This window comes from Ipomoea nil, unplaced genomic scaffold, assembly GCF_001879475.1.
Source record: "Ipomoea nil cultivar Tokyo-kokei standard unplaced genomic scaffold, Asagao_1.1 scaffold2818, whole genome shotgun sequence".
NCBI lineage: Eukaryota > Viridiplantae > Streptophyta > Magnoliopsida > Solanales > Convolvulaceae > Ipomoea > Ipomoea nil.
This window is the reverse complement of record NW_017619246.1, coordinates 2158278-2185457: the sequence shown is the minus strand read 5'-3', so window position 1 is coordinate 2185457 and position 27180 is coordinate 2158278. Positions and strand designations below refer to the sequence as shown.

General features: G+C 34.7%; 1 long non-coding RNA gene across 1 annotated transcript; it reads right to left on the bottom strand.

The window, feature by feature from the left end:
• Window positions 1-5364: 5364 nt before the first annotated feature.
• LOC109158444 lies at window positions 5365-27136 on the bottom strand. The gene is made up of 3 exons (XR_002050388.1): window positions 27126-27136; window positions 10394-10397; window positions 5365-5452 (listed from the first exon to the last, which is right to left on the bottom strand). It is a non-coding gene; the product is annotated as an uncharacterized LOC109158444 (long non-coding RNA).
• Window positions 27137-27180: the final 44 nt, after the last annotated feature.

Below are 27180 nucleotides of genomic sequence, written 5' to 3'. Positions count from 1 at the left end.
TTACTTGAGTATGAAACAATTTCTCCGTGAATCAGCCTTCTTCGAGCGTCTCCGATTCCACCATAAAAACTTGATGTTCAGATGAAAATATATCAGATATTTTCTCCTTCATGATCCTTGTAAAATAATATACTGGAACCTCTGTAAAAACTTCATAGTTGTTCATGGTGAGATGCTCTGTTTCGATTTTAATCTTGGTCCACCATTCTTGGTGTGTTTCTCCATCTGGTGCATGGCTCTTGTGAGACTTGTGCATTCACTTTGGTTAGTCTTGTTTCGATTTTAATCTTGGTCCACCATTCTTGGTGTGTTTCTCCATCTGGTGCATGGCTCTTGTGAGACTTGTGCATTCACTTTGGTTAGTCTCCAATTTACTTAGTCTCCCAGCTAGTCTCCATATTAGCTAGTCTCCAATTTAGTTAGTCTCCAATACGATGGAGGTTAGTCTCCCAAGCAAGGTAAAAATGCTTTACTTGAGATTTAAACTTAGGATCATTTAACATAGCTCACACACGTTTCTTCCAACTCCTCTAACATGGTTCTTGTTAACCTATCCGCATCATAATTGTGTTAAGCTATAATCCCGCTTAACTTCTTCAAATAAATTATGATATTCCAGACTTGTACATGGGTTGCATGATATGGGTGCACCATACTCCGTAGACTTAAACTGACTCAAATAGAATAAAAATGGGGACTACTTGATTTTTCAAAAATACATTTGGCTCATCAAAATTTATAATATATTCCTAACATAATTCTTTTTATGAAGAAATAGGAATGGAAATAAATATTAATTCGTTTTATGAAGGAAAAGGGAAATGAATATATTCATATTTCACTGAAAATATAATCGGCAATCATTTTTTTTTAAAGAAAAAAGAAATGAATATAGTAATATTTATCTAGAAATATAATCGTCAAATATATTTTCATAATTATATTACTTTTTAATTATATGGAAATGAATAATACTTTCTTTTATGAATGAAAAATGAAATGAATTTTACATACGAGAATCTATTATTAATATTTTGTTACTAATAGGCACGGGAATCATGCCAAATGAAAAATGGATTTAATATTAAAAATTCATTGGAAATATAACATAGCTTTCCCTATGAAAAAATTAGTAACCACCAAATGAAATATTAGGAAAAAATTATGAAGGAAAAATAAATGAAAATGACTCTTTCTATGAATGAAAATGGAAATGAATATATCCATATTTCATTTAAAATATAATCAGCAATTATATTATTATAATTAGATTAATTATTTATGAAGAAAAAAGAAAATGAATGTATTAATATTTCACTGGAAATATAATCCGTAAGAGTTAATTTCACTAAAGGCCTCTTATCTTTGGTGGTTATTTCAAATTTAGTCTCAGACTATCGTTTTTGCCATTTAACATCCCAAACTATTGTTTTTTGAACACTTTTAGTCCTTCTCATGGCTTTTCTTATATTTAGTAAGGGCATTTTTATATTTTCATATTTTTCTTTTGTTATTTTTTCAGTTTTAACCGGTTTAATTGGTTTAGAACTTTAGGTAACTCTGATTTTTAGTAATCATATTTTTCAACCAATTTTTAGTAAAGTCTTAAACTAATTATACCGGTTGAAACTAGAAAAATAACAAAAGAAAAATATGAAGATACAAAAATGCTCTTACTAAAAATAAGAAAAGTCATGAGAAGGACTAAAAGTGTCCAAAAAACAATAGTCTGGGATGTTAAATGACAAAAACGATAGTCTGAGACTAAATTGGAATTGCCACCAAAGACAAGGGACCTCTAATGAAATTAACTATAATCAGAAATTATATTCTTATAATTATATTACTTTTTAATAATGTGGAAATGAATATTAATTCTTTTTATGAACGAGAAAAGAAATGAATATTACACACATAAATATGTTATTAATATTCTGTTACTAATAGGCATGAAAATCAGGCCAATTAATTGAGAATTATTAGGAAAAATGAATAGAAATCAATATTAATTCTTTTTAGGAAGGAAAAAAGAAATGAATATATTCAAAAGGAAATGAAATATTAGAAAAAACGAAATGAATATATTAATATTCTACTGAAAATATAACACAGTTTTTCCTATGGAAAAATTAGTAACCACCAAATGAAATATTAGGGAAAAAATTATGAAGGAAAGAAGAATGAAAATCAATATTAATTCTTTTTTACTAAGGAAAAAGGAAATGAATATATTAAAAAAGAAATAAAATATTAAAAAAAACGAAATGAATATATTACTATTTAACTAAAAATATAATACCCTTTTCATACGGAAAAATTAGTAACTACCAAATGAAATATTAGGAAAAACTTATGAAGGAAAAAGGAATGAAAATCAATATTAATTTTTTTTTTGACGGAAAAAATGTAATGAATATATTTAAAAGGAAATGATATATTAGAAAAAATGAAATGAATATAATAATATTTCACTGGAAATATAACATAGCTTTTCATACGAAAAAATTAGTAACCACCAAATGAAATATTAGAAAAAAATTGTGAAGGAAAAATGAATGGAAATCAATATATTTTTTTATGAAGAAAAAAGGAAAATTAATATATTAATATTGCATTGAAAATATAACACAGCTTTCCCTACAAAAAATTTAGTAACCAACAAATGAAATATTAGAAAAAAATTATGAAGGAAAAAGGAATAGCAATTTATAGTATAATTAAAAATAAAATCATATTTACTTGATTTTCTGCCCAAACAATTGTAAATAGTAAATGTAAATTTAAAAACGAATGGAAATAAAAAACTAAAAAAAAAACAAACAGAAATATTTCACAATAATATTCTACATCTTCAATTAAAAACGGAATGGAAATTTGGTAAATTGAAAAAAGAAATGAATATTAATAATTGACTGAAAATTAAAAATGAAAAAAAGAACATAAATTAGGTTAATTGGAAAAGGAAATGAATATTAATAATTGACTGAAAATAAAAAATGATCCATAATTGACTAAAATGTATGGGTGTCAATACGGGCCGGCCCTCCTCATTAGGCCCGCCCCACCGCGGGCTTTTTATTTGGCGGGCTTTGGCGGGGCGGCCCGCGAAGCCCGCGGGCTTGGAACTATACAACCCAAGCGCGCCTCATGTGGGCTTGCGGGTCTCGCGGGCTGGCCCGCGGGCCATCACTTAAATTTTAAAAAAAATATTAAATAGTATATAAACTGATAAACATTATTTTTAGTGTTATTTTATATAATCTTTTTATAGTTTATTTGCAATAATTAATAATTAATTAATTAATATATATTTTTATTTATTATTATTTTTAATAGCTTTATTAATTTTTTTTCAATTTTAGAATAGTTTTATTAAATTTGTTTAATATTTGAATTTTGTCAGTCTAATAATTCTTTGATCTTAATTTATTAATAATAATATTAACTTTAGTAGTACATGTTCAGTAGGAGTTTAATAAATGTAGATTAGTTATATATGGTCTCTAATAAGGTTATTATTATTATTATTATTATTATTATTATTATTATTATTATTATTATTATTATTAAGAATCGCAGACTTCTTCTCCGTCAATGGCTACGATCCGAGTGAGGCGGTGAGCAGTAGAGTTTCCCATGATCAAGCAACTTTAGAGAGAAATTACGGAAGAATTTGGTTAAGAAAGCAATATAAATAGATGGTGAATTCAAGGAAAGAAGAATTAGTTTTTTTGACCCAGGATCAATTCCGGAGGTGAAAAAAGAAGAGAGCAATTCAGATTGTATGCCGCAGCTTCTTCGATTGCCCCGTCCAAATTTTGATAGCAGCAGCAATTAATTCCTACCTTGGTGCGTCAAATTTATTCCGGCAGCTTCGGAATTGGCATGAGATTTCTTCTGACTTCGACAGCTCCGTAATTGGCATAAGAATTCCTCTTTTATTTTTCATTCTTACTCTTGCCTTTGTTTATTCTTTTTCTCTATTTAGCATTGAAATTGTCTCCAGATTATTGCATTTGTTTGTTCTTTTTTTTTTTCTTCAATTCCCTAAGTGCACACTGTTTTAATTCTTCTTTACCCTTTATAATATTTGATTGTTTTAATTAGTGTTGAGAGATGAAGCATTGTGATTTAATTATTATTGCAAAGTTTATAATAGTACACTCTAGTTTTTTTTCTGGTAACATGAACAATACACTATGGAAGTTTTGCAGTCGTTATGTGTTTAATATATGTTTTCAATTCAATTATGTTTTATCTTACGCTTTGAACTATGATTCGCATTTAAGTTATTTTAATATTTGATATTTGCTTTGAGCACTTTAAATTATCAAGCTCGTAATTTTAATTTGATATTATTCCATTTCGTTGTTATTATCTTTCCGGCCTATATTTTCTAATTGCTCCCATTTGTTAAGTACATTTTGACTCTAAATTAGCTTTGAACCGTTAATTTTTCAAGTTTAGTTGTTAAATTGCATCGTATAATTTCCCGTGGGTTCGATCCTTGCCTTTGCACACTATCACTACACTGACTCGTGCACTTGCGAGGACTTATTTAAAATTGTCCATCATAAACATGTTAAATCCGCTTGAATTATGGCACCGAAAACTTCCATAAAATCCATAAACCTCGCCCAAATCTCCCAGATCGATACCGCGCGTTCAGCAGAACTGGAGAAGGGTGATCAAAGCTAGGGTTCAACAGCACTGATTTCTCTCTCGGTTTCAGATTTTCCCTCTACAATTCCCGTCTATGTATAATACATATATAAATATGTATGTTTGCTTGACTTGGGGGCGATTTAGTAATTCATAAATATGTATGAATTGATGATTTAGTTTTAGTAATTATTTGATAGAGTTGGAGGCGGATGGAGACGGGAGAACCGAAGAAGAACTACGTACTCTAGGAATTATTGAATTAAGAATTTGTGAAGGATTATTGAATTATTGGATTTCTCCCCTTCTGCGTAGTCTTAGATAGTTAGATCTACACATTGCCTAAGGATTAAGATATTATATATATGATTTTTTATAAAAAAGATATTATATATATAATTTATTTATTTATTTTTTAAATATGGTCTCGCTCGCGGGCCGGCCCGCAACTCGCGCGGGTTTGCCCGCACGGGCTCTGGCCCTCCGCGGACCATGCCCGTTAGGCCCGTATTTTCGCGAGCCTAATTTCTTGCGGCCCTAACCCGCCCCATTGTGGGGCGGGTGCGGACTAACCCGCGGGCTTCGGCCCACTTTGACACCCCTACTAAAATGTAAAAGCAATGATAACATCAAAACACACAAATAATCCAAACCACATTTTCAATTGTATTATATAATACAGAGTATTTGATGTTCTAATTTAAATAATTATATATCGATCCAAATATTCTTAATATATTACAACAAATTCATTTCGTGCATCACACGGACGAAAATACTTGTTATTATACTAATAACTAGTATTTGTCCCGTGCGATGCACGGAAAATATGTTATAAAAATATACCCTATATGAGGTTTATTCATATATATAAATTTTATTATTTAATAATTATGTGTGTATTGCTATGATAAAATTATGAACATATACAAATATATTTACAATTAAAATAAGAATTGATATTTACGGTGGGTGATTACTACAAATCTTAAACTATATTAAAAATTTAGTACATAGTATATAATATTACAAATTTTTAAGGACTTAGTAAACTACAATAGTACTCAAGAAATCTCAAAGGTTTAAAAATTTTGATCTGCGGTGACTCTGAAAATTGTAATTCAATTACTATTGTAGTTTATTAAGTTCTTAAAAATTTGTAATATTAAATACTATGTACTAAATTTATAAGATTGACCTCATTAGAATAATCTCAATTGAAGTTTATTTGTGAGTTTTTGGATGAATTGGATGAGGCAATATAGATGAAAATGAATTAAGTTTAATTTGAATTTGTATGCACCATGTAATAAGTAAATAAATAAATTTTAACTATTATATAACCATATGCGTGGTTTCTTAACTATAATATAACAATATGGTTTGGTGAGCAATTATTGTTACAATAATTGCTCACCAAACCATATAGCTATATTATAGTTAAGATAATAAAAGTATAAAAACAGTCCAATAAAATGGCGTAATAATATTATCTGTACACTAATCTGAAGTCTGGACCATTATTAGCTTAATTACAATTAATTTCTTAATTCTTTATTCTTTATTCTTTATTCTTAATTAAAATAATAATAAGAGGAAAACTAACTAATAATAATATTACAGTACACTAAATTCGGATACTAATTTCAAAAATTAGTAATATATGTATATTATAACTTAACTACCATAATAATTATTACTGGTTCTAATAATTATTACTTGTTATAAATATTATTGATTATTGATTTATGGCCATTGTCTCCCTCAAACCCATGATCTTCCCCATTTATGATATTATTATATTGTAACTGTTATCCTTGTGATATATATATGTTTGTTTCAATGCTTAATGGGAATGGGGGATTTGATTCTGGAGTTGATTCATTCTTGATCTTTCTGCTCTTTCCCTTTCATAGATACCATCAAACTATAACACGTTATCAGCACTTTGCTCTACATCCTCGGTGAACCAAAAGTTCTTCGGACGTGAATTCCAAAATAGTGGTTCTTTGCTTTGTCTTGGACCTTCGATGCCATTGTTGATAATGGTAATCCATCGATATTGACAGACCTGATGCGGTGGAGATCGCTAACCGGATATTGTCACTCGGATAGCGCATTAAGTTCCGCATCAGACGACTTTTTCCCGGCGGATAACGCATCAGCAAAAATCCTCGGATAGCGCATTAAGTTCCGCATCATCGCGATCTTCGTCGACAGGTCTGTCCGACTCCAGAATTCAACAATTCCCGCAACAATTCCCGGCGGCAAATCATCGCGATCTTCATCGACAGCGCAGTCCCCGGCGATCCAGCATCCGCCATCATAGTGAACGGAGCCGAATGATCCGTAGGAGTCTCTGTTTTCACCGGAAAGGATCGAATCGGAGTACCAGGGCCTGTAGTGTTCTCGCAAGCGTCCAGAAAACGTAGGGCCTGTCGTGGTTTTTTGAGATCGCCAATGGAATTGTTCGAGAGGGTCTTGCAGAGATTCCATATGTTTGCTTGATATGTTGCGCTGTGCGGGAGAAAACTTGAAAGAGGCATCTCGCTCACCTTCCTGCACGCAGAAAGTATCCATAGCTTCCGGCGAAGAGTAGTGGCGAGAGAGATAAAGGATGGAGCCCTACTTGCTTCTATTTCGTCCCCAATCAATCATCACTACAATAGCTGTAGAAGATTTTTAATGAGACACAGGATGCCAAACGAGCCAGTTCAATCCTCTATAGGAGTTGCCGTCGGTTGTTTTCTTTGCGTTAATGGATGGCGTGTTCGCTGCCGACTTGTCTCTAGGACCAAAGCTATATCACATGGAGATTGCTCTAGGTCAAACTGGCCTGGAAAGATCTGCAATTTCTGGATGGATCGAACCGCATCAAGATCCATTTCTATGTCAAGTTTTCTTCTGTCGAGGAAGCCATAGAGACTCGATATGCTGCATGTGTACAATCTTCAATTCAGTGGCCTGTAAATGGAGGTCGCCTCTTGCTTGCAGATCTTAATTTGTTGATCCGCAGGAAGTAATCTCACGTTTAGAGGGCTCTTCCAAGCCAACCACTCCTGTAGCGAGTGCCAGCCCAGCGAAATCAAGTCAAAGGTTGGAAATTCATGCTAGAGTTCCCGACCATACTCTAGCGAGGTTTGTCTTTGATCCTACTTGATTAAAACTACATCATCTATGCCTACTTGCTTGATTATGCACTTCATGTTATTGCCTGGAATTATGTCAATAAACTATTATTATTAATAGGCAATACAATCATATTGCATAATGTTGTTATACCATGTCAAATTATAAACTGAAATATGGTAAATGGCATAGATTACTTGAATTTAGGTACGTGAATGATTATCTTTTTAGATAATTTTGATTATGCTTACTTTTTAAGATAATGTTATATGCATATCCATCCAGTTGATGCCTAGTTTTTTTGAGAGCTTAATTGAAATATATAATGTTGTGACACATTTTTTTTGATGATGTGATCACCGCATACATTGTGCAGTGAATGCACTGATTATTACATGACAATAATTTTTGTGCCAGAATTTGCTCTCTTATGCAATATGACTATATGTATATCAGAAAAGAAAATGTGGCATAATAATTATTTGCTATAGGCCATATATATTAAGATTTATAAATCTTAATGGGAGCTTTGCCCAGATGGAAAATTAAAGCCATTGATTTATATACTTATTATACGATAGTCCTTGTAGGATTGTCATGATCAACAAGTGGTTACAACATGAATTTTAAACATTGCATTGCCCAGAAGGCGAATTCATAGCGCTAGTTATATGATAATAGCACTATGACAAGTTATATGACTAATGTCAAATTGATTTAATTCTGATTTGGAAGTCGATGATTATTTGTCCAAATTCATGCATATTGATGGTACTTGTTTTTATCATAAAATTATATGGCATGAGTCTTGAATCTTAAATATCTCAAATTTGAGTATCTGAACAAAATAATAGTGCATTTTTTTAATATAATTTTACCCAGAAGGTAAATCAAGAGCACTAATTTTATCTGTCACCCGCTACCTTGCTCCAAGCCCTTGATTATAGAAATTTGATCTAAAAAGGATTTATAGACCCTAAGTCAATCCCGGAAGGATATTTGGTGTACGCGGGTCCCATTGTCATCTATGATGGTCGTATTGTACTCCAGTAGTAGTACATGACAAAATTATGCTAAGTGTTCGGTCATTGGGTTATTTTTTAATAAGGTCTGGAAGACCCTGAATGTGGATTGATCTTTAAAGTGACTAATGACTTATGAATGAAGTTTGCAACTTCTATTTCTAATGCTATATGCTACTCTCCGAAAGTAAAAATTGACTCGCATCATGTTGGTTTGCCTGAAGCAAACAACTTGTGAATATTTTTTTTACACACGGTAATCACTGCCTGAAAATTTGGATCGGCGCAGTTTGAAAATTAAATTCGTGAAAAATACTTCTTGAACTCCTTTTGGCATGAAATTTTTCTGGAGAACCTAGACTCGTGGTATTTGATGTCTGTAAAAAGATTTTGTTAAAAATATGCTTTGGTGATTCCAGAAAAAAAATTAAAGTTTTAGCACTGTGCTGTCAATTATTTTTCTGCCTAGAGCAATGTTGGGAAAATTTTTAGAAAAAATACCTCTAGACCTTGGATTGACATGAAAATTTTCGTGTATGTTATAGACTTGCTGAAATACATCTCTGTAAAATTTTGTGTCAAAATGTGTTACCGTTTTTCCCAGAAAATTCAGCAATCCAGGTCAAAATTCTGAAAATTTTCTGCCATTTTCAGCTTGTATATCTTGTTGTTTTGTGATATTTTCATACTTGTATGAAACTATGAGATAAAATGAGAGCTTGCTTGGAAAAGTACTATTTTTGACTCCCCAAAATAGGAATGAATGGGCCCGGCAACAAACATGTGCTCATCATTCTTCGGCGAACGGTACTTCTCTCATTTTTATAATTTATGAATTAATAAGAATATCTCTTGTCATGTCATGCCTTTTGTGTACCAAATATGATGTGCATGACTAAATTGAGTTTTTGGTGTCCAAGACATAAGGGACAATTATATCACATATTGCATGTGCTTCTCTTTAATTGACAACATTTAGCATATAATCTCTTGATTATGTTCACATAAGAGATTTTGTTATTTCTCTTGTTGGCAATTTATGATTTGCTATATTCCATAGCTATTGAAATTCATCACACAACTTATAAGTGAGGCAATAGCATGAATTCTCAGTATTGTTAGGTTGCACCTGTCGTTGCTAAACCTTAGCCTGCATGTGATAACAATTAAAGGCTATGACATGTTTACAGTGCTAGTTTCTGCTATAGAAACTCTTTGACATGAGATTTGGGCATATGTATTTAAGTTTATAGACCTCATTTTTCTATATTTATTTGCCCAGAAGGTAGATTAAGGACTTTAATTCTCTAAGGATGAACCTTGACGATAAATTTTTGACCAAAAATGGTCCACCTATCCCATCAATCCCTGAAGGATTGCTATGACGTTACTATGAGTCAAGTTCTTTTTACCCAAGTCTAACTCAATGCATATCAGAAATCAATCCCTCAAGGATTGCTATACCCCCTTTTTCACCTAGTACGTGGTTTCAGAAGTAACATTTCTCTATCTGCGTTATTTTATTTGCGGAGTCTATTTTATATCACCACCACAACGTACCTCTAAAATGGCTATCAAACAAACCTCCGCCTATTGATTAAATACCGAAAGCCCATGATAGGGGATCAATACATATAATTGGGTACGTTGACTGCATTCCTAATGAAGATTGTTTCTCGGCATTAGGGGGAGATAATATACTACTCCGTAGCTTTTTGGAATGCCAAGAAATTTCATAAGAATAAAAACATCTAGATTATTAAAATCCATGCACTAGTTAGATTGAACTGGAAGTTCAAAAGATAATCTATTTGCGATTTTAGCAAATAATCTGCCAAATACATCTATTGATCATAATGATCATAAAAGAAGTGACTAGGTCCTATATCCTTGGACCAAACATATCTATCGATACTCCTTGACACTAGAAGTGTAGGAGATCTATCGGTGAAAGAGATATGGATCATAATACTAGATCTAGTAAAGAAATATTGTCACTCTTGAAATAGCTTGAATAATTATGTCCTGCAGACGTTCGTCCAGATGACGAAAAACCCTGGTAAGACTTATAGGTGCACCAAACAAACGTAATACTAGGGATGCGGAACGACCAGATCAAAATATCTTTGGGAAATGTTTAGAATCTGGTTGTTTTAGAAATTGCCATTACTTTTACAAATATGGGAGACATTTATATAAAGGTTATAGTTGTCGACAACACAATTGCCATTACAAATTGCTCGTTATATGATAATCTGGATCCAGAGTTAGGCACCGGAAGTGTCATGACTATTTAACATATAAAGGAGCAATTAAGGCATAGCTCGACTCGCTAAAATGAATAAATTCTCTTTATAACAATACACCATTTGAGCGTTAGCCCTGAAAGTTACAAATGGGTGTGTGCATGAAAGAGAAATAAGAATAATGAGGTGATGAAGCGAGTTTGTAGCCTATGGGTTCACGCAGAGACCCTTAATTGATTTTCATCAAATATACTCTCCCACAGTAAATGACATTAAGTTCCGCTACATAATACAATTGGCAGAATACTAAATTTAGATATGCAGTTAAATTTATCTTGAGAAATCCCTGATGGATTCATAATTCTCGAAATGAGGATTTATTTAAGTATTATTATGTGTCATTATTTACTCTTTAAAGGGTTGCGAATGGAGTTAATATCCTCATTGAAGGAATAATATGTACCATTGTGTGCTCGATAAAGGGTTGATAATGAACTTATTTATTATTTATTATCTCAGTCAAGATTGATGGTGTAAACATCAATGAAATATATAAAGAGTTTGATAATGTCAGTTCATGTTTAAAGACTGAGACTTTTGAAATAAAAAGCTTGTGAAAGCTATAAGTATTATCTCGACTTGAAGATCGAGTTTTTCTTTGAAGATTTTTTTATATACACCAGTCAGGCTACATCTAAAATTGCTTTTTCACATGTCTATATGCATATAAGTGTCATGTTCTTATCAAACTAAAGGTTGCCTAATAATATCTTGAAGCAGATAAGGAACCTTTTTGGACTTGAAGTCCCTTACTTCATTATCGTTGGAGCACCATTATAGAACCAGAAGTTCCATAATCGCAACATATTTGCGATGAAATTGCTAGCAAAATCTAGTGCTCCCCCCTACAAATGAAGTACTTGAATAATGATTAACATATCCTCCTGTATCTTTGAGATACAAAGACATGACATTTATGTAACAAACCATGATACGGTTTTAATAGGCTACTTGGATACTGGCTGTTTTGTTTGATCCCCGCAATGCCAAGTCCAAAACTGGTTATACAATGAATTTTCCTAAATGTTCAAAATGAGAAAAATAACACTTGTGTTGCACAAATGTTATATGAGCTCTAGAAGAGCCATAAGATTATTGTACACTACTCCAGTGACAATCCAGAAGATTTGTCCAATTCATCTCTTCAAATTTTGAAATATATGTAGAACTTGAAGATTGTTATCTTCAGTGGGAGACGGGAAGTACATTTACTTGAATCAATCCGGAAGATTGAACGAAAAATCTTGAAGATTAAGTCATAAAAGACTAACAGTTGTGCACTATTTTTAACACAACGAGAAGTACATTTACTTGAATCAATCCGGAAGATTGAACGTAAAATCCTGAAGATTAAGTCATAAAAGAATAACCGTTGCGCACTATTTGTAACACATAAATACATAAATATCATGTGTACTCTTTTCCTCACTAGTTTTCTCCCATTGGGTTTTCTAGTGTGGTTTTTAACGAGGCATGAGTATGATATAGTAATGACAATGGGGAAAAGTTACAAAATAATTGCTTAAATGGACAAACCCCAAAATCCTGAAGATTATGCGATTTGCGCCCTGAAGGCTTATGGTTGTACTCTTTTTCCCTTAACTAAGTTTTTCCCACAGGGTTTTCTTAAGTTAAGGTTTTTAATGAGGCGACCAAATACAATATATGTTTTTACATATATCATGTACTTTTTTCTTCAACTAGGTTTTTCTCACGTGGTTTTCCTAGCGAAGTTTTTAATGAGGCATGGATACATTTTTCTTGTCTAGGTTTTTCCCACAGGGTTTTCCTAGCAAGTTTGTATGAAAGCAAGATTGTAGACGAATAATGTCCAAGGGGGAGTGTTATAAATATTATTGATTATTGATTTATGGCCATTGTCTCCCTCAAACCCATGATCTTCCCCATTTATGATATTATTATATTGTAACTGTTATCCTTGTGATATATATATGTTTGTTTCAATGCTTAATGGGAATGGGGGATTTGATTCTGGAGTTGATTCATTCTTGATCTTTCTGCTCTTTCCCTTTCATAGATACCATCAAACTATAACATTACTCAATTATTCTAAAAGTTATGTAACTAATTGCACAATTCCCTAGTTTCTTAATTCTGTAATTAGCATAATATTAAGAGTATAAAAACAATCTAATAAAAGGACAGAAAATGGCGTAATAATAGTAATATCTGTATACTAACCTGAAGTCTGGATCATTATTAGTTTAATTACAATTAATTCCTTATTCCTTAATTCTTTAATTAAAATAATAATAAAAGGAGGAAAATATTATTATTACCATAATAATATTAACTATTACCATCTTGGCAGGTCAGCACCATATGCAAATGGAAAAGATGAAGATGGATGTAAAGGTAACTCATCAGAAAGTAAATCAGAAAGGGAGAATTAAGATTGTAATTGAAATATATATAAGCGCACCACACAATGATGTTAAAACTGACGTTGTAACACAAACGATTTATAACGCAGTTTGGGTAAACAACCCTAATCTGTGAGACACTTCTCAAGTTGAGAATTTGCCTAAATTCACTAAAAGCTTAATATTTAAAGCACGCTGTTTGGAATCGGAGATTACACAATAGAATGATCTTTCCTATCGTACTATTGTAACCTAAATACATGTACTACTTTTCAAGGGGATTTGGGTATCTCTTCTCAATGACTCTCGTACCTCACAATTAAATCTTGAAAGCTTAATTATGCATTGAAAGACATCCCATATTTATAGTGGCCATGCCTAGTAGTTTAATGTTAATCCTAATTAAACCAGGACTAATACCCAAAATGGTCACTCGACTATAGCTAAATTCACAAAATGGTCCTCGACTTTCAATTTCAACCAATTAAGTCCTTAACTTTGCAATTTTGACATGATTTGGTCCTCCATCTATTTGACCGTTTGTTGACCGTGATCGATGATCTCCAAAAGAACCTTCAGCTCTCGTCGGAGCACGTGGAGGCCTCCAGGATGATGTTGCACTAGTTCGGAAACACGCCGTCTTCTTCGCTCTGGTACAAACTCAACTACATTGAATCCAAAGGGGGGATGAAGAAAGACGACCGGATTTGGTAGATTGCTTTCGACAGTAGATTCAAATGTAACAGTGCGGTCTGGAAATGCAACCGGAACCTTAAAAAACCGACGATGGACCATGAAATTACATATATATCCTCAAAAATCACAGTCAACAAATGGTCAAATAGATGGAGGACCAAATCGTGTCAAAATTACAAAGTTAAGGACTTAATTGGTTGAAATTGAAAGTCGATGACCAATTTGTGAATTTAGCTATAGTCGAGGGACCATTTTGGGTATTTACTCTTTTAATAACTTAGTCCCAGTGGAAATAGATTTCTTTAATGACTACTGCCTTTTTAGGATTAGTATTCCTTTATGGAACTGGATTCCCTTTTTGCACATAATTTGACAAAACATCATCTTGAGTCAACACTCTCCCCCTTTGTCAAATTTTTGGCAAAAATCTTGGTCTTCATTTAGAGACTTAATTCCTGAAATGTCTCCCCCTTAATTGATTCCCTGTTTATTCTGCTTGATAGATAAGTTGAATACTGAGAATCTTTTGTTGATCACAAAGGAGTGTTGTTTGATTTCTTCAAAGGATTGTTCAAAAATACACACAGTACTAGCTGTGGATTTTAGGAGGGATAGACATCATAGATACACCACAGTTATAACTGTGATTTTCAAAACAAAATAAACACCCATACTCTCTCTCTCTCTCTCTCTCTCCATACTACTCCCCCTTTTTTGCTAAAAACTTTCATGAGGATGTTGAAACTGAGGTTTCAACACCTTCTTCTTGCGCACTTTCCTGGTCATCTTCTTCTTTTTCAGAGCTGTCTGCTTGGCCATCTTCCTATGCTTCTTCTTCTTCTTCTTCATTTGCTGTTTCAAGAGCTTTTAGCCATTGTATGATTTCAGCTTTCTCTTCTTTGATTTCCATTTGTCTTCTCAGGATTTGGTTTTCAGAGAGTTCCAATTCCTCTAATCTTTTCTTGAAGTATTTTGCTAGGATTTTCTGATCTGTTGGATTTTTTGTTGGTGATGATGATTTGAGATCATTCTGGTGACCCCCTTTTCTTAGCTTCTTGGTAGTGTTGATGGTTTTGATATGTACTTTTGGTCCATGTGTCTTGAGTCCTTGTTTGGCTAGGAGTGAGTATATTAAACTTGGAAAGATTAGGCAAGTTTTTGACACACTGTCCTCAGCTAGATTGGTGATTTGAGGAATATAGGCTCCAAGGTTAACTTCGATTCCTTTCCCTATTTTGTATAGTAGTCCTGCCAGGCTTCTTTTGACTGTTGTTTCATGTAGTGATGGCATCCATTTCACAAGAGCAATTTTTTGCAATATGGCATATTTGCTTGTTAGTGAAGCTGCTTTGATTTTATTTTTCTCAAAAACCACATTTCCTGCTGTAATTTCTAGGGCTACTTGCTCACTTTCTGGCTGAATGCCTTGATCTTCATTTGAGGTTCCTAGATATTCATTGATGAGTTCTGGATTGAAGTCATAGAATTTTCCCCTTAGATACACTTTTCCATACATAGGACTACTGGGTGTATTTGTTTCTTTGGTGATGTTGCAGTAGAACTCTTTGATGGCTTGTTCTTCATAGGGTTCGATATTTGTAACTGATCCTAGTAGTTGATTCTTGGTTAGAACATCTGAAATCCGTTCATAGTTGTTTAAGTTGTCCAGAACAAGGAGCTTTTGGTTTATGATCTTTTTCCTTAGAAATTTTTCCCACATTTTGGAGTTTTCCTTTTTCAGAAACTTTTGGCTATATGGTTTTGGTAGTTTTGACAGATCACTTTCTTCAACCACTTTCTGTTTTCCTTTTTCTTTGGCAGATGATTTAACCACTTTCTGTACCAGTTTTTGTTTTTCCCCCCTTTTAGCAGCTAATTTTTGTTTCTTTTTGGCTCGAGTTCTTATATTTCCACAGCTAGAGTCTTCACTTATTTCATCCGGAACCCAATTCTATTTTTCCTCTGCATTCTTTTCTTCTGGTTTCTTAGATTTTGATTGTCTAGGTGGTGGAATATTAGGGTGCCTGCGGGGTGGTCTAGCAGAGACTGGAAAGTCATCAGGTCTTTTTGCCCTAGGATCTGCCCCTTCGTAGTGGTCAACCCTTTTTCCTCTTCCTCTGTTCTTTATCTGATATAGGGGCAATTTCATCTTCCCCTCCTATAGGGTGTTCAGTGTTTATGGGGCTAGGTTGTGAGTCTCCTTCGGACTCTTCCTCTGTTCCTTCTTCAGAAGCCAGATGAGGAACCCTTCCTTGTTTTAGGGCAAACATCAATTGGACGAGATCATCATTCGGATCTGGAATGATGTTGTCCCCTAAATCTACCGCAGTGGTTTATGTTACCTGGAGTGGTGTCCTGTTGTTCTTGAATTTCATCGAATGGTACTTGGGACATTGGGACTGGGTCCATAATGATGGTGTTGAAGCTTTCTTCTTCGACGCACAGTGGGTTCGAGGATTCTCCGGTGCCGGTGTACTGTGGTGAGCTGCCGGTGACCCCTCTTCGAGGTATCTTCCCCTTCCTTTGATTTCTAGTTCTCACCATTGTTGAATTTTGTGGAGTCTGAGAGCAGATTGTGAGTGGATAGCCTTGGGTAGACGACGACCCCGTTTTTTAATTTGGGGCTTCTTAGATACGGATTCGGGTTTGGGCTTTGATTATAGAGATATGGGCTCCCTTGTTTATTATTTAGCTTTGTAGAGACGGCCCATGTTTTTTGTTTTCTTTACAAATACACAGGCCTATTTCGGCCCTTAATTTTGCAAACCTGTTTCCGTCAAGGGCTTTTGTTAAGATGTCTGCTAGTTGTTTTTCTGTATTAATGTGTGTGAGGTTGGTGATTTCATCTTCTACTAGCTCTCTTATGAAGTGATGCCTGATGTCAATGTGTTTTGTTCTTGAGTGTTGTACTGGATTTTTTGAAATATCTATTGCGCTTTTGTTATCGCAGTGGATTGTCATAGTTGATTGATGTATTCCATAGTCTTCTAGCATTTGTTTCATCCATAGTAGTTGTGTGCAACAACTTCCTGCTGCAATATATTCAGCCTCAGCTGTTGATAAAGATATAGAACTTTGTTTCTTGCTGATCCATGATACCAGATTTGTTCCTAGGAAGAAACATCCTCCTGAGGCGTTTTTCCTGTCATCTATGTTTCCTGCCCAATCAGCATCACAATAGGCCGACAGGTGATGATTGGTATCGAAGGAATACCATATTCCTAAGTCGGTAGTTTTTTTGACATATTTAATGATTCTTTTTACTGCTTTTAAATGTTGCTCAGTAGGATCGGCTTGATATCTAGCACATATTCCTACTCCAAAACTTAGATCTGGCCTACTTGTAGTTAAATATAGTAGGTCTCCTATCATGCTTCGGTATAGGGTTTGCTCAACCTGTTTTCCTTCTGAATCTTTTGATATCCTTTCTGTTGTTGGAACTGGTGTTCTGACAACTTTGCTTTCTTCTAGTACGAATCTTTTAACTAGGTTCTTTGCATATTTGCTTTGTGATATAAAGATCTCATTGTCTTGTTGTTTGATTTGTAGACCTAGGAAGTAGTTTAGTTCACCTACCATGTTCATCTCAAATTCTCCTTCCATGTTAGTGATGAACTGGTTTTTGTGGCATTCGAGTGTTGACCCAAAGACTATGTCATCAACATAGATTTGGGCAATGTCAATGTCTTGACCATAGTGTTTAACAAATAGAGTTTTGTCCACACTTCCTCTTCTGTAGCCCTTTTTAACTAGAAATTCAGTGAGACGTTCATACCAGGCTCGTGGTGCTTGTTTCAGCCCATATAGAGCTTTGTTGAGTTTGAACACGTGTTGTGGAAGATGAGGGTCCTCGAAGCCCTTTGGTTGAGCAACGTAGACTTCTTCTTTTAAATTGCCATTTAAGAATGATGTTTTTACGTCCATTTGATAGAGTTTTATCTTGAGTATGCAAGCTACTGCTATGAGGAGCCGAATTGATTCAATTCTGGCTACTAGAGCAAATGTTTCCTCAAAATCTGTCCCTTCAATTTGTGTGTATCCTTGTGATACTAGTCGGGCTTTGTTTCTTGTTATGTTTTCTTGTTCATCTATTTTGTTCTTGTAGATCCATTTTGTCCCGATGATATTGGCTTTTTCTGGTTTAGGAACTAACTCCCAGACGTTGTTTCTTTCAAACTGTTGCAATTCTTCTTGCATAGCTTCCAACCAAAATTCATCTTTTAAGGCTTCAGTAATGTTTTTGGGCTCTATTTTGAAGTGTAGCAATAGTCGCCTTCCTCCATTTTTCGATAATCTCGTTTCTTTCCTCTAGTTTTGATCCCTTCATTGAGTCCTCCTATAATATATTCTACTGGATGATTTTTCTGTATCCTTGTGTCATCAGTAGTGTGACTTTCCTCAATTTCCTCAATGGTTTTTGTTTCCTCTTTCTCTGTTAGTTCTGTTTCAGATTTTTGTTCTAGAGGTGTTGGAAGTATTGTTTCAACAACACTTGATTCTTCATCATCGGTGGTGGGATCTTCTGGTGATGTGTCATTGATGACTACATTTATGGATTCCATGACACTGTCTGTTTTGAGGTTGAACACTCGATAGGCCCTGCTATTTGATGAGTATCCTAGGAATATTCCTTCATCTCCTTTGATGTCAAACTTTCCCAATGGTTCTCTATCTTTTAATATAGAGTTAATACCCAAAATCGTCCTCGACTATAGTGGTTTTTCTCAATTTCGTCCTAAACGACTTTGGTGACCTAATGTCGTCCCAGACTTTTATGTTTCGCTCAATTTAGTCCCATACTTTTGTGTTTTTTCTCAATTTAGTCCCTCATTTGTTATTTTGTCCATTTGGTGTTAAATAAATAGACAATTCAATAATTTTAATATTGGCATCTCTTTACTCATAGACATGTGAACTGCGAAATCCCTTTTTTTTTTACGAATTACTCTCAGAATTACTCCTAAAACTGCGAATATAAAATTTGATTTGCAGGTCCGGGAGTAATTCTGGGTGTAATTCATACAAGAAAGAGGAATTTCGCACTTCACAAGTTGAAAGTAAAGAGAGATCAATATTGACATTACTGAATTGTCCCTAAATTTAACACCAATTTGACGGAATAACAAATGGATGACTAAATTGAGCGAAACACAAAAGTCTGGGACGATATTAGGTCACCAAACTCGTTTAGGACGAAATTGAGAAAAACCACTATAGTCAAGGACGATTTTGGGTATTAACTCTTTTAATATATAACATTTGCTGCCAAAGACATGAGTATGTTTCAGATTTGGTGTCTTTCCCTTCCAGATTTGATAGGGTGTCATATTGGTTTCCTTTCGTATGAATACTCGGTTTATCAAGTAACATGCGGTGTTTACTGCTTCAGCCCAGAACTTTGGTGATAATCTTTTGTGATTTAAGAGAACCCTTGCCATTTCTTGGATAGTTCGATTCTTCCGTTCGACCACTCCATTCTGTTGGGGTGTTTTTGGAGCGGAGAATTCATGATGAATCCCATTCTCTATGCAATAGTCTTTGAATTTTGAGTTCTCGAATTCTCTACCATGATCACTTCTTAAGCGGATGATTTTCCCTATTTTTCCATCCTTTTCGTTTTGGATTTTGATTATGAGAGTTTTGAAGGTTGTGAATGCTTCAGACTTTTCTCTAAGGAAGTTTACCCATGTGAATCGTGAGTAATCATCAACGGTCACATAGACATATCTCTTTCATCCTATGCTTTCTGTTTGAGTGGGTCCAAATAAATCCATGTGGAGTAACTCTAGAATTCTGGAAGTGTGTATTCCCAAGGTCTTCTTGTGAGATGTTCGTGTGATTTTGTTTTCAAGGCATGCATCACACTTTTTGTTTTCATCTATGTCAAGTGTTGGAACTCCTCGGTAGGTTCCCTTTTTTAACCCTTTTTTCATGTCATGGAAGTTTATGTGTCCCACCCGTTGGTGCCACAATTGTGTTTGATTGACGGTTATTTGTAAGCAGGTTAAATCACCGTCCCATGTGTAACATTTATTTGTAGACTTTTTCCCGATCATAACACATTCGTGATTTTTGTTGAGAACATTGCAGCTATCTTTTGAAAATTCCACTTTAAGTTCATCTTCACATAGCTTGTGACACCCCGAAATCCAAATTCGATTAAGGGATTAATTAAGTAATTAATCCTGTTTCAATTGGTAATTTAATTCCTAAAATCCTGAAAATTCAATAGTCGGGGACTAGTAATTGACTAGTCAACCCCAAAGTCAAAGTTGTACCTTGAGCTTTGTAGGGAGTTCCCTTGTTCCCTTACACCTCTTCATGTTAGTAATGGTATTCTTGACTTTTCACCTTGTGTTAGTATTGTATGCTAACCTAGTAGAACACCCTCATTTCTCTCCTTACACTTTCCAAATTTTAGCTCCACCTTCTCTCTAAAAAGGTAGATAGCTTTTCTTCCAAGCCAAGTTGAAGCTTTGTCAAATCTTCAAGAGTTGTCTCCAAGATTCTACCTTTCGTACATTTGGACATCTAGGAGGGTAAGATCTATGTTCATCTTGTGTTTTTAGTGTTTTCTTAGGTGTCTTTTCTTAAAGATAGAATCTTTATGATCTTTTGGTGTGTTCTTGAAGTGGGTTTGGAAGGTGAGCCTTATTAGGAGCTTGGTGAAGTGTTAAGTGAAGGTTTTTGTCTTCAAGAGGTAACCCATGCTCTACAAAATCTATTTTGCTTACCTAAATGATGATTTATTGGATTCTACATGTGATTTTGCTATGAAATGTGAGTGTTTATGCATTGTCTTGTGAAAATGCATATCTAGAGCTTGTGTTTAGGGTTCTTGTATGCAATTGCTTGGCTATTCCTTTGATTCAAGTCATTTTGTTGTATTTGGTGAGATTTGGCATGTTTTGGACTTGAATTTGAGCTTGGTGTTGAAAATCCCCGAAGGGATTATTTTGGTGTACAGGTATGTACCCGCGGGGTACATGGCGCTTGTGGGTAATGTACCCGCGGGCGGAACCGCGGGTAAGGGCCTACCCGTGGGTCCACCCGCGGGGTACACTGTGTGGTTGATTGGGGATTTGTTCCCCGTGATTCTTTTGACTCGGTATTTGGTCTTTTGACTTCTCGATGTTCTTTTGTGGAACTATTTGAGTGTCTTCTTGATGTTTCGTATGTCTAGAACTATATGGTAGGGATCCATGTAGGTTTTGGTGTCTTGAATCGTGCTAAGTGTTCAACATTGTGTTTCGTTGAACCGTGATGAGTCTTGTGTGTTCTTCGAAACTAAGTTTGGTTTACCCGTTTGATAACCATGCTAGTTCGGTGTTTAAATGCTAGCATGTGTGTTGTTTGTACCTTCCTATTGTTAATGATAACTTGTGTTATTCATCGTTGTTGTTGGACTGTGTTCCATTCCATGATTGAGTATGGTTTCATATCTTCGTTGTGATCCGTTGATTGATTCCTGTTGAGATGTGATGTGTGTGTGGCTTTACCTAGATTGCACGATTAGTGGTATGGGACACTAGTCACCAAGGTATTGCAGTGGTCCTCGTGGTGGCCATGACGTGATTATGGAGTTGTGACCTGTGTGTCAGGTTCACGTGTTTTGGAGAGGCGTGTGTCGCCGAGGCGTGTGTCGCCGTGTGTGTGATCGGTACCTTGTGTACTATGAATTGGTGGTCTTGTTGGTGGTTTGTTGGTGGGGGACGACGGTCCCAGGAGGGAAAAGGTTGGACTAAGAAGTACTGGGGTCCTGGAGGTAACGGTTGGAACTAGATATAAGGTTGGGGGTAGCCATAAGGTTGGAACCGGGCATAAGGAAGGCATATCAACTCGTGATGGGTGATGTCACGAGGGCTTGTGTAGTCGTTGTTGTGAGTTCTCTTCTTGTGAAGTGTGTAGTCACAAAGGCATGTGTTGCCGTTTGGTGTGTCTTTATTCCTTTGAGTTATGCATGTCGGGTATTAATCTATTGTGTGACGATAGATTATGTCTTGAGACTTCTTGTGAGTCATTGTTGTTCTTTGTAGTCTTGGGATGTGTTCCCGTGTTCTTGTTGAGAGTGTTTGAGTCTTGTGTTGACTATTACTCTTGGTTTTGGACTTATATATATGTATTCCGTTTCGAAAATGGCTTTACAAACTTATATCTTACCTATGTATGATATTTCACATGTATTGGTGGGTTACCAGCATTATTCGCTGACCGGGTGTCGTCCCATGTTTTATATGCTTCTTTCAGGTGATGCTTAGACGAGTGCGCGGTTTAGTGCCAGCTAGAGTAGCTCCTCCCTTATGTTTTGTGGCCTGTGAGCCAATTTTGAGTTAGTACTTGATGATGTTTGGTTTTAGATTTTGAACAATGCAGATGTTAGCATGTGCGTTCACTCTTGAGTGAGCGTGACATAGCACCCCTATACTTCCAGTTTATATATTTCCTCTTTCAGTCTTCCGCTATGTTTGATGTTTTGGTTTAGATATCTGCATGTTTAAGGCTTTAAATAGCATGGAAATTAGGGGGTGTTACATTGCTGGCTTATACTAATCAAGTTTGCTTTTAGTCCTTGCACTAAGAAGACTTTTGGCAATCTAGGTAGCCCATGTACATTCAAAACCCCGCTTGCAGTAATCTTGTCTTTTCCTCCATCTCCAAAGGTAACGTACCCTTCACTTTTATACTGAATGTTTTCTAGATTTTCTGGGTTTCCAGTCATATGCCTTGAGCATCCGCTATCAAAATACCATATATTTTGTCATTTGCTTGTTTTAGAGGTATATGCAACATTTTGATCTTTTCTTACCCAGATTTTCTTGCTATTATTTATATTTTGTGATGGCCAATCTCTGTTGTTTTGACTGTAATAGAGATCATTTTGTCTCTTGTAGCAGTATGCTTTTATATGTCCCAATCTGTGACAATAATAGCATCTGATCCTTCTTCGATGTTGAAAGTGATGTTGCGACACTTCAGGATTTTCAGTTTGGTGACTCTCACTGGAGGCTGAGATTGGAGATCTAGGCATTTCAGTGCACCTTGATTTCCTGTAGCAGTTTGGTCTCTCTGTTTTTGGAATCTAATAATTCATTTTGAGCTTCCTTGAACTGTTTTTCTCCTCTGTCTTTTTCATCTTTTAGAAACTGATTTTCTTCCATGAGTTCTAGATTTATTTTGATGATTTGTTCCCATTTGGCATGTAGTTGAGTATATGCCTCTAGTAATTCTTGCGTATCTTCTCCGTTGTCACTTTCATGATTTGCGGTAAATGCTACGAAATTGGTGTTGGTGTCTTCTTCACTATCTGAGTCATCACTTAATGTTGTCATGTATGTCTTGTTCTTTTTTTTTAGGTATGTTGCACATTCTGATTGGATGTGTCCAAACCCTCTGCACTCATAGCACTGTATTCCCTCTGTAGATAAACTGTCTCTTCTTTTCGTACCTGGTAATTTTTGATTGACTGTGGAATTTCCTTGGCCATTCGAGGGGTTTTTATTTCTGAATTTGTTGAACTTTTTGAGAACTAGATTGAAATTCTTTGTCAATAGCGCGATTGACTGTTCCATGGTTTCAGTATCAAATTCTAAGCTCTCTTCTTGTTTAGATTGTAGTGCTATTCCTTTGCCATTATTTTTCTGGTTTTGTAATATCTCAAGCTCATAGGTTGAAGGTTTCCCATTAGATCACTAAGTTTGTAGGTATTCAGATCTTTGTTCTCTTGAATTGCTGTAACTTTTATCAGGAATCTTCCAGGTAGGGAACGTAGTACCTTTTTGACGAGCCTATGTTCAGGTATAGGTTCGCCTAGATTGGATGCATCTCCAGGGATGCTTAAAACTCTAGCACTAAATTGTGTGATATTTTCTTCTTCTTCCATTTTCAAGTTTTCAAACTCTGTCTGTATCATCTGTAATTTGGATTGTCTTACAGACGTGTTCCCTTCATGGTGATCACATAATATACTCCACACAGTTTTGGCCTCTGTCTGTATCATCTGTAATTTGGATTATCTTACAGACGTGTTCCCTTCATGATGATCACATAATATACTCCACACAGTTTTGGCTATGCGAGTGGTAGCAATCAGTTTGGAGGTATCTTCACTCACAGCTCCATAGATTGCATTCATTGCCTTCGAGTTGAAGTCATATTCTGTTCTTTCTTCTTCACTCCAGTCAATTTTAGGTTTTCTATTTCTTTTATCATCAACTGGAGTTTTCCATTCGTTTTCTATAGCGTTCTAGACACCTTCTCATTGTGCCAGGATGTATATATGCATTCTGGCTTTCCAATAGGAAAAATTTGTGCCAATCAGGGCTGGTGGTCTGTTGTTTGATAGTCCTTCTCTTGGAAATTCCATTAGGATCCTGCTAGTAACTTAAGCAGTTTGGCTTTGATACCAATTGATATATATATATATATATATATATATATATATATATATATATATATATATATATATATATATATATATATATATATATATGCGCAACACGCAGTAATATTAAAACTGACGTTGTAACACAAACGATTTATAACGCAGTTCAGGCAAACAACCCTAATCTGCGAGGCACTTCTCAAGTTGAGAATTTGCCTAAATCCACTAAAAGCTTAATATTTAAAGTACACTGTTTGGAATCGGAGATTACACAATAGAATGATCTTTCCTATCGGACTATTGTGACCTAAACACATGTACTACTTTTCAAGGGGATTTTGGTATCTCTTCTCAATGACTCTCGTACCTCACAATTTGATCTTGAAAGCTTAATTATGCATTGAAAGACATCCCATATTTATTGTGGCCATGCCTAGTAGTTTAATGTTAATCCTAATTAAACCAGGACTAGATATGTTTTAATAACTTAGTCCCAGTGGAAATAGATTTCTTTAATGACTACTGCCTTTTTAGGATTAGTATTCCTTTATGGAACTGGATTCCCTTTTTGCACATTTTGCACATAATTTGACAAAACATCATCTTGAGTCAACAGTAATCATAGTTACGTTTCGATTGTATTTAATTAATTACTTCAAGTTTTTAATTACTAATTACTAATTTTAATGACATTTTTGTCCAAATGTTTGATATTACTTAAATAACCTTGAGTTTGGGCGAGAAAACTTGGCCAACCATTTATTTTATATATAGTAAATTTTGTTTAAATGAATTTAAAATAGTATGACTACTATTTGTAAGTGTCACTATCATCTATATTTATTAACTATTCGTAAATTAACTGACCCATTGTATTTGAAATATTATAGGTTGGTGATGTATCACTTTTATTGGGTGACGATGAAAATCCGCATCCACTATTTGAAGGAATACACTTGGTAAATTTTGTTCATGTGTAATATAGCATATATCTTTCTTCTACCTTTTTTTTTTTTGTTTCTTTTTGTTTTTTTTTTTTTTGGGTTATAGAAGAAAGGGTGTAGCATTGTGCACTAAGGGTGTGTTTGGAAACCTGGAAAATGATTTCTGGAAATCATTTTCCGAGTTTTTGGTGTTTGGCTAGGCAAGGAAAATAGGAGTCAAAAGAAAATAACCCAAAGTCAATGGAAAATCACCTCACTTTTCCGGAAAATGACTTCCCCTTTTTTTTTTGGGGAAGTCATTTTCCATCTTCATTCAACGCAATATTTGTCATCTCCACGTCTCCATCAACGCAAGAACAAGCTCCAAACCAACAAATCCATCACCAGAAAAATAGCCGCTGAGTCATCGAAACCTGGAATCGTGACAGAGATCGCGAAGGGAAATGGGAAGTCTCATCGGAAACCAGAGAGGTTTCCGCATCGGAAACCAATGGGACTGGTTTCCGAACTGCGGAAACCAGAGATCTGGTTTCCACAGTCGGAAACCAGTTCTCTGGTTTCCGATGTGGAAACCAGAGAGGTTTCCGCATCGGAAACCTGTGAGAACTGGTTTCCGGCTCGCAGCCGGAAACCAGTATCTGGTATTTTTTTTTTTTGTTTTTTTTTTTTTGTTTTTTTTGAATTCAATTCCTCTAATTTGTGTAGAAATGGAAGTGATTGTTTTGGATTTATGTGCTTATTTGTTTTGATTGAATTACTCTATTTTTATGAATTGCAAGCTAAGTCAAGGAAGAAGAAGAAGAAGTAGTAGAAGAACATATCTGGGTATAAAATTTAAAAAATAAATTTATCAAAGGATATAAAAAGTAAAAAGTAATTGAAGAAATAAAATTAATTGAAGTATACAATTTTGATCATTTTTCTATTCATTTTCTAAAAAATGAACCAAACACGAAAAGACAGTTTTCCGTTGTGCAGCCAAACACAGGAAAGGAAAATGACTTTTGGAAAATGACTCATTTTCCAGAAGTCATTTTCCTGCTTTCCAAACGGACCCTAAGTTCAACAATCACATTCTAACACTACTATTCAGTTACTACTACTCCGTACTTTTTATGATGCAATGAGTTTAAAAATGGTTGTTTAATTTGTTAAAGATTTATTCCAATATAATAAGAAAGTAGTAAATTAAATAGCAAGCAAGCCTAGCATATATTCTAAGTTATCCAAGAAATATGTTATCTATTTGAGGACAAGACAATGCTTAATTGGAGCATTTGGTAGCATGATAGTCATGGGCCATTATAAAGTAATCTAATTATGTTCACCAAAAAGCAAAATATAAATAAAATAAATAAAAATACAAATAAATAAAAGAAGACATTAGGAGTGGGGCATTAATGGGAGAGTTAAAAAGTGAAAGAGGTAGAGAATGGGTGGATATGCTTTAATATGCTCTTCTTGATTTGACATCTGTCCTCCATTTTTTTTTCATTTTCTTTAAATTTTCTATTTATTTATTAAAAAAGTAAAAAAGTAATACGGAGTATATATATAAAATTATAAATAATGAAGAAGAATTTCCCATTGTGTGTGTGTACATATATTATTTTCATTTCCACTTGCTTTGTTGCACTTCCAAGAGTTCTCACTAGC